Raw genomic sequence first — 9,762 nt, 5'->3', positions numbered from 1 at the left:
ACAGGGACATTGTCATCCATAAGCCAAGGAACACCTGAGGTTATGAGAGCGAGGAGAGAAGGATGGAATAGATTCTGCCTCACAGCTCTGAGATGACACCAATCCTGCCAACACCTGAACTTCAGACTTCTGGCCTCTAGGACTGTGATGCAGTAAATTTCGGTTTCAGCCATCCAGGTTTTGGTACTTTATTAGGATAGCTTCAGGAAACAATATAGTCCTGACTCTTCCAGATCCACAGCACTTTGAGCAAGCCTTTCTACCTCTTGGACTTCTGCTTCCTCATTTGTAAAATACCAGTTTTGGAGTAGGTTATGTCAGGACCTTCTTGCTCTGACATCTGATGATTAATACTTCAAGAAGTGCATTCAATTTCCAGAAAAGTAATTGTTATATTTCTTAATATAGCTAAAATATGCAAAGAATACATTTGTTTTTCAGTTCCCAATTTTGTTCTTTTTAATTCAGGAGTCATTGGTGATACTTCCCGTAAACTAAAATGTTGGGCAAGGCTGTCTCTTCCAAGTTGACACATTAAACAAATGACAGCATGTCTAGTCGGAATATGAGTTTAATATATAACCAAAGAACATACCACTTAAAAGTATATAACTGTTTTCTTCTGGTCAGGGTCTAGCATATTTTGGATATCATTTCATGAACTTTTCTTCCCTAGATTTGTAGGATGATTTATTTTACATGTCCACGGGCTTATTCTAGCTTTAACCTGCCCTACAGATATAAGCTATTCAGGTATTTTTGCTAGATGCCTGAACTCCTTAAACAGTAGCACAAGCAGCACATGCACACTATAAAATATTTTTAGATGGGTGGAAAGGTCATGACATATTTTTCTATGCAAAAATGTGTCAGGACTTTTCTAATGACCCAAGAGTTCATGCCAAATTTTCTCATAAGTCATAAGGAGTTCTGCGTGGGATCAGTCTTATTACTTAACTTCTTACTTGACTTCTTACACTTGAGTCCACTGACCCAGCTAAATTAAAGAGAGGAATGTACTGAGGGTATGACCACCCACCTTTTTCACCAGTATCTTTCTTTCAAAATTGGTAGCTAAAACCTACAGGATATATTTGACATAATGCTATGAGGGCCTCTTTAGAGTATTTTTCTCTTTCCCATAGCTCCTAAATTACAGTGGGCAATTATTAATAATGTGCTTTAAACCTTTCTTTTTTTTATTTATTTCATGAGAGAGAGAAAGAAAGACAAGAACCACAAGAGGGTCTTAAGCTGCAATCTCCTTATTCCCTGCCAACCTTCCCAGCTAACTAGGCCTATGATTGTGCAAGCCCATTATGTACAAATTTACCTGATAACCAAACCTATGATCTTCTATATAGATTCAGCATTCCCTAGACAGCACTTTAAGTATCATCAAGCTGGCCCTATGGGCCATAAACTTTTTTGGATTTAGTTTGCTATAGGGCACATGTGCTTGCTAGAGAGAGATGCAGGAGGAGAGAAAGAGAGAACTCGAGAAAGCAGTCCCTAGGAAGTTGACAATGTCGCAATCCCTTTTCCTTCACTCTCCTCTCAGGATGTTGGTCACACACATAAAAGTGCCTGGCATGTTTTTCAGGCTGCTGGGACACGACCCACACAGTTGACCATGTAGGATCCAACTGCCTTAACTACTACGCCATCTGACTGTCATGTGCCTTGAACTTTTTAAGGAAAGATGATATAAATTTATCTTTACTTTCTAAAAATAATCATATGTGTTAGAGTGAAAATATGAAAAGGAAATCCTTACAACAAGACACATGAAATGTTTGATACCATTGGCCCACTTTAGTGAGGTGCTCCCTAATTTCCTCAGAACCCTTTTGTATCCTCTTGCTCTCCTAGATTATTTCCGCTCCGCTCCTTAACCTGTTAGCACAAAAAGATCAAGGGGTTGGGTTAGGCCTAAGGAGAGAATTTAAATGGGAAATGGCTTTAGCCATGATAGGATGTGCCTGATGAGCCTTAATGGCTCCTCTTTTCTATTTTCTTTTACACTTTAGTGAGAGGGATAGAGAAATGTTTAACATGAACCCTATTTCAGCCAAGCTAAAGGTAATGATTTAATTCACATGCTTACTGAAATTTAACTGGTTTATTTTTGAGAATTACTATGCTATCTTCTGAAGATATTTTGACACATGCAATGTTTGGTCTCTGATTTAAATTTTCTTTGCTTAATTCTACCCCACCCATAGATCTGTCATAGGTTAAAACAGGGAAGAGCCTAAAAATATCCGTAGTGTTAATATCTAATTCTAAAGAGGCTGAATCACCTGTATAGATTATGAATGACACACCTTGGAAAAATATTGTCACTGTGAAAGGCCTTAAGGAAGAATCTCTATCATGTGAGTCTGAAAGACATGTTTCATTTTGAGAGGAGATATTTTTAGTATTTAAACTAGTAGAAATTTTTTCTCATTTGTTTTCAGACCTAAAACTTTATTTGTATAACTCCGTGTGTTTATATTGTTTATATAAAATTGTTTATAACTACTTATAATTTCATTTTGTTCCTGAATAAAATATAATAAAAGATTCCATTTCTATCTGTGACTGTATCTTCATACCGTTTGTAGGCCTCTATACTGACTTGGGCAGAGCAATGATAACAAAGGAGATGTTCAACCTCATTTACTCCATGTATTTTTCTGTAACACTTATTTTTCTTACAGTGTCAGGTATGGATTAAAAATAAAATGACCCTGTCTTAGATTAAAATTCATAGTCTCATAGAATTCTCTGATATTCACTTTTGAGACTGGTCACTCAGTTTGTAAATTTTCCCAACTCTAATTTCATTACCTCTTTACTAGTGGCCTATTGTTTTGGCATTTTTTTTGTTTGTCTTGTGCCTTTTCCAGGAGAACCCAGAAAGAATGAAAGGGCTTAAAACCAAACCCATCAATGTTGTTCATAGTTAATAACAGTTGAAAAAATTTGGTGAGTCTGTAGTTTGAAATCATTGGCCAAGTAGTGACTTAGAAATTTTTTTCCCCCGTTGTTGTTTGGTGTTTATTTTATTGTCTCTGTTCTTTCTTGTCTTCCCTGTGAACGTGGCTTCTGCTGGTAAGTGCTAGTTTGCATTCGTTCTTTGATTTGAATGCTCTAATTCAGTGGCTCTCAACTTGTTTTCTACTACAACACAGATGGCTTTTACATGCCTCACACACTCACGGAAGTGTATCCAGGGTTATGCAAAATTCCAAGCAAACTACTTAACAATTCTACCCCTTTCTCCACCTTTTAGGATGGTACTGTGGAAAGCAAATAAATGAGAATGGTTTTGTCTCATTGCCTTCAGTCAACTCCACTTTTTAGAAAAGCTAATGGTTACACACTTTTGTACTTATTGACGTACTTTCATTATTGGTAGCTTAAAAATAATTTGTGTTGGAAATATTCAATAAAATGGATTATGACATAAGGAGCACCCTTGTACTTATTCTCCAGTGTGAACATTACATAGCATTTGCCAAACATAGGCTCCATCAGCTCCTCTTAAAGAAAATAAAGAAATTAATGCCTTTCCATTTTCTCCTTGTTTCCCTTAGCTTTCCTGTTTTTTCCCTCATATTATTATCTTATGCAGCCACGTAATTGTATATATGACATGGCTTATTGTCTTGGTTCTTTCTATAAATGTGTTCCATGTTTAACCCTGATCTCACCTTTACATCCCTTTTCTGTTTTCCTCTCAGTGGGCTAGACCCAAACCTTCAAGAATGCCTCCGGAGGCCCAGCTGCAGTGGCTCCAGCAGTAGGGGTGCTGCTTGGTGATGCTGGAGATCCCATGGGAAGGCTCCAGGTTCATGTCCTGGGTCTACCTCAACATGCTAGTTTTGCCTATGATTCTGACTGGCTGGAGGGCAGGGGGATGAATCACACTGTGAAGACCCTTTTGAAGGTGCACTTCTCTTTTTCTCTCTCTCGCTCTCAAAGGAAATAAATAACCTGACTTTAAAAAAAAAAAAATGAGCTCTTGAATGCTACCTCCCTTGAATGTTTTTGTTTTGCGCTTTTCTTTTTCTTTTTTTTTGGAGAGGTTTTTGCTATAGGGCGCAAGCGCTCGCCAGAAAGACAGAAAGAGACAGAGAGAAAGCAAGAAATCCCCAGAATGATGGCCACGCCATAATCCCTTCTCCTCCATTCTCTTGGGATCTTGGGTATGCACGCACACACGCCCAGCGTGAGTTTAAGCCACTGGGTCCAGGACTCGAACCGCATTTGGCTACATGGGAGTTCAGCGACATAGCCATTATGCTAACTGCTGGTCCCTGTTTTGTGCTTTTTGATATATCCTTGCATATGTCTATATTCTGGAACAGTAATTTGAGAGGGTGCCACATTATCACATCTATCTTAATCTCAGATTTCTTTTACCTTTATTCCATTATTTTCTCCTTTAATCTCTGTGGCAAACATTACAGTCATCTCTGGTTTTCCCCTTTGTGACTAGATTTTAGGATGCCTGAGATCTGTAACTTCATCAGCACAATATTATGCTATAAAAACCTCATGTGCCTTTTAGATCTGAAGATTTATGTCTTTCTTATTTTCTCATATTGCATCTTAAAATTTTTGTATTATGCAATGATTTAAAGCATACCAAAATAATTTTTGTCATATGTATGTAAACTACAAGGGATAATTATTTTTAAAAAATGCATCACCTGACATAATAGCTAGTACATTACCAGTATCACTGGGTAAGGAAAAACTATAAACAAGTTTGAATCTCCCTGTGTATGTCTCTTCAACCTGTCACTCTTCTCCCACCCTAGAAATCAGTTTTCCTCAATTTGATAGTTGTTATTTCTGCATATGTTTTCATGCCTTTCTACAAGCAGATGTGTCCATAAATAACATTTGATATCAATTTGCACATTTCAATCTTAGTATAAATGGTACATGCTGAGCATAGCATTGTGCTGTTTACTTCTATCACTCATCATCATGTAGGGGATGTACCATGTGGGTGCATGTAGCTCTAGTGATGGACCTGCTGTGCAGTTTTTTCTTGAATGACTATATACCATGTGTTTACATATTTCTAATGAACATTTAGGGTTTTTTTAAAATAATTTTTTGCTATTTCCAACAGTTTAGGAGGAACATTGTATGTGTGTGTACAGGGGGAGCTTTGTACAGAAGTGCTGGCCTCCCCAGGGAATGTTCCCAAAGTGGAATTGCTAAACTGCAGGAGACCACCCTCATCCTCAGCCTCACTACATGCTACAGATTGCTCTCTATAGTAGCTGCACTAGTTCCCCTCTCAAATGTGGTATATGAGAATTTCTATTTCTTTACACCCTTGGGAATTCTTGATATTATCAGAATTTTTACTTTTACTTTCTTATGTGTATGAAATGATACCTTACTATTTGTTTGTGTTTTTTCCTGTTGATAGCTAGTCCATATCCTTTAACTCATTTTTTTCTGCAAGATCATTTTTATCTTGTCTTTTTTTTTTTTTTAATTATGTATTTATTTCTTTCATGAGCAAGTAAGAAAGGCAGCACTCCCAACAGGGTCCAATTTAGCCCTAACCTCAGCTTAGTCAGCTCCAGATCAAAGCCATGTGCATGCCTAGTGTATGCAGGGAGGTCTCTGAAACCTTCCCCTATGCGTCTGTCAGTCTCACGGTGCATTTTATTTTACTACTCTACTACTATCTGGCTCCTTGTGTTTAACTTTTGATGCAACCATTATCTCATATACTAATTATTTTGTAGTTTACATCTTACAAATGCCAGTCTATGACTTAACTTTTTACTTTGTCTGTAATATTGCTGAAATGAAGTTTAAAATTCTATTGAATCTTCAGGAAAGTCATGACACATTTTTGCATAGAAAAATACATCATGACTTTCCCTGTGACCTAGTAATATAGGCTGATCAGTCTTGTATGGTTTGTGGCTTTTAGGTATACTGAAAATATATTTCCAATCAAAATATATCCTGTATAGTTTCAAAAAGTTTTAAGAGTTCTGTTTCTCATATTTAGTCTTTAGTCCACCTGGGTTTAAATACACATATGGTATCAAGTAAGTTTCTACTTTTGTTTACTTCCGTGTATGTAACCAGTCGTCCCAGAACAACTAAGTCATTCTCCACTGATGTGTATGCTCTTCCATCATGTGTTATGATTCCAAGTAGACATAGATTTTTTTAAACTATATATTATCTTTATATTTTGTCCCTTCCTATGTCAATGCCAGTGCTAATGTTATCATTAACATTATCTTTCATGTAGCAGAACAAATATTTCTACCATTTTTCTGAAAATTGTCTCACTGTCATAGTCCACTATATTGCTAATAACAGAATTACTGGAGTCTGGGTAATTTATTTTTAAATTTTTATTACTATTATTTTGGTGTATACTTACCTGAGAGACAGAGTAAGAAAATGAGGAAGCATCCCCCAGGAAGGATGACCATGCCACAGTTTCTTCTCCTCTATTCTCCTCCTCAGATTTGGGGCATGCACATACTCATGCCCAGCATATTTTTCAAACTACTGATGTGGGATTCCAACTATGCAGTTGGCCATGTGGAATCCGGCTGCCTTAACTACCACACCACCAGCTGGCTTTGAGATTGAGTAGTTTATAAAAATAGAGGTTTATTCAAGAACTTATGGTATGTAGCTCCCAAAGTACAGGTGCTGCATCTGGTAAGGGTCTTCCTCCTGCTGATGGATAACATGATAGAGGGCAGGAGCTTGAGCAGAGCAGAGCATGTCTGCGTCTCCTTTCCTTCCCTTATAAACTCACTAGGATTCAATCATCAGGGCTTAAATTGATGCTTAATTGCTTCCCAAAGGCACCTTCACCTTTCATCACCATAATCAGATTGTCTCTACCTTCTCAACACCATTACAATAGATCATCAATTTTTAAATTTAATTTACATTTAATCACTTTACATCTTCACATTATACAACGTGGATTTTCCCAGTATGAATACAGTGCATACTAATCAAGTCAAAGATATTACCGTATACATTTTCTTCAACAGATAACACTTCATTTTTTTTTTTTCTTTTTTTGAGGAGGTTTTTGCTATAGGGCGCTTGTGCTCGCCAGAAAGACAAAAAGAGACAGAGAGACAGAAAGCGAGAAATCACCCCCCGGGGGGATGGCCATGCTGCAATCCCTTCTCCTCCATTCTTCTCTTGGGATCTTGGGCATGCACACACATGTGCCCGGCATGAGTTCAAGCCACCGGGTCAGGGACTCGAACTGTGGTCAACTACATGGGAGTCCAGCAACACAACCACTACGCCAACTGCTGGTCCTGATTTTTCTATTTATTAAATGTTTTGTTATTTGTTTCACTGTTCCCTTCCCCTCACCTATTTCTACGCCTCTCCCCAATGCTGATTCTAGTATCTACAGTTGTCCTTCCTGCTATAATACCTTCTAATCTTTCCGTTTCTGCCTTGGGATACAGACATTCGTATATATTAAGGGGAGATATGAAGTGCCTTGGGGACAATAGATGGTGTAGCAGTTACATCACTGGACATGGCTGATTGCAGTTTGAGTCCTGGACCCGGTGACTTGAAAATAATGCCACATACATGTGCATGTGTGTGTGTCCAACATCCCAGAAGGAGAGTGGAGGAGAAGGGATTGTGGTGTAGCCATCCCTCTGTGGGGTGATTTCTCACGTTCCCTTTCACTGTCTCTCTCTCTCTTTCTTTCTGGTGAGCACACATGCACTATAGCAAAAACCTCACACATGCACACACACATGCACACACATACACACATACACACACATTCACAAAAGATACACAGTGCCCGTCTGGCATAGTCTGGCTTGCACTGCTTTTAGCATTAAATCTTCCTTATTCATTTACATTGTGTCAACTATCAGGGTCCCATTGATTTTTATGACTGAGTAGTATTCCATATTGTACATGGTTTGCATTTTTTCAGTCCACTTGTCTGTTCTTGGACATTTGGGTTGATTCCATATCCTAGCAATTGTGAATAATGCTCTAATAAACAAGGATGTACAAATGTTTTTTTGACTGAGGGTTTTCCTATCTTTGGGTAGATACATAAGGGTGGAATTACTGGGTCTTTTGGTAGCTCTATTTTTGATTCCATATTGCCTGCTGATGGATAACATGATAGAGGGCAGGAGCTTGAGCAGAGCAGAGCATGTCTGCGTCTCCTTTCCTTCCCTTATAAACTCACTAGGATTCAATCATCAGGGCTTAAATTGATGCTTAATTGCTTCCCAAAGGCACCTTCACCTTTCATCACCATAATCAGATTGTCTCTACCTTCTCAACACCATTACAATAGATCATCAATTTTTAAATTTAATTTACATTTAATCACTTTACATCTTCACATTATACAACGTGGATTTTCCCAGTATGAATACAGTGCATACTAATCAAGTCAAAGATATTACCGTATACATTTTCTTCAACAGATAACACTTCATTTTTTTTTTTTCTTTTTTTGAGGAGGTTTTTGCTATAGGGCGCTTGTGCTCGCCAGAAAGACAAAAAGAGACAGAGAGACAGAAAGCGAGAAATCACCCCCCGGGGGGATGGCCATGCTGCAATCCCTTCTCCTCCATTCTTCTCTTGGGATCTTGGGCATGCACACACATGTGCCCGGCATGAGTTCAAGCCACCGGGTCAGGGACTCGAACTGTGGTCAACTACATGGGAGTCCAGCAACACAACCACTACGCCAACTGCTGGTCCTGATTTTTCTATTTATTAAATGTTTTGTTATTTGTTTCACTGTTCCCTTCCCCTCACCTATTTCTACGCCTCTCCCCAATGCTGATTCTAGTATCTACAGTTGTCCTTCCTGCTATAATACCTTCTAATCTTTCCGTTTCTGCCTTGGGATACAGACATTCGTATATATTAAGGGGAGATATGAAGTGCCTTGGGGACAATAGATGGTGTAGCAGTTACATCACTGGACATGGCTGATTGCAGTTTGAGTCCTGGACCCGGTGACTTGAAAATAATGCCACATACATGTGCATGTGTGTGTGTCCAAGATCCCAGCAGGAGAGTGGAGGAGACGGGATTCAGGTGGAGCCAACACTCGATTGTGGTGTAGCCATCCCTCTGTGGGGTGATTTCTCACGTTCCCTTTCACTGTCTCTCTCTCTCTTTCTTTCTGGTGAGCACACATGCACTATAGCAAAAACCTCACACATGCACACACACATGCACACACATACACACATACACACACATTCACAAAAGATACACAGTGCCCGTCTGGCATAGTCTGGCTTGCACTGCTTTTAGCATTAAATCTTCCTTATTCATTTACATTGTGTCAACTATCAGGGTCCCATTGATTTTTATGACTGAGTAGTATTCCATATTGTACATGGTTTGCATTTTTTCAGTCCACTTGTCTGTTCTTGGACATTTGGGTTGATTCCATATCCTAGCAATTGTGAATAATGCTCTAATAAACAAGGATGTACAAATGTTTTTTTGACTGAGGGTTTTCCTATCTTTGGGTAGATACATAAGGGTGGAATTACTGGGTCTTTTGGTAGCTCTATTTTTGATTCCATATTGTTCTTCATAGTGATTGTACTAATTTACTTTCCCACCAACAGCTTCGGAGGGTTTCATTTTCATCACAGCCTCCCCAATACTTACCATTCTTTACTGTTTTCTAGAGTTGGTTTTTTTTTTTCTTTTTTCTTTCTTTTTTTTTTTTTTTTT

At 38.4% G+C, this 9,762-nt stretch overlaps 1 protein-coding gene across 3 annotated transcripts in view; it reads left to right on the top strand.

Moving 5' to 3' along the window:
- The window catches only part of SLX4IP (SLX4 interacting protein), a 227,267-nt gene that overhangs the window by 53,021 nt on the left and 164,484 nt on the right, over positions 1-9,762 (top strand). The gene's annotated exons all lie outside the window — the stretch shown is intronic.

Source organism: Tupaia chinensis, unplaced genomic scaffold (genome assembly GCF_000334495.1).
Source record: "Tupaia chinensis unplaced genomic scaffold, TupChi_1.0 Scaffold000305_1, whole genome shotgun sequence".
NCBI classification, from domain to species: Eukaryota; Metazoa; Chordata; class Mammalia; order Scandentia; family Tupaiidae; genus Tupaia; species Tupaia belangeri.
The sequence above is the reverse complement of the archived record's forward strand: the minus strand, read 5'-3'. Positions and strand labels throughout refer to the sequence as shown.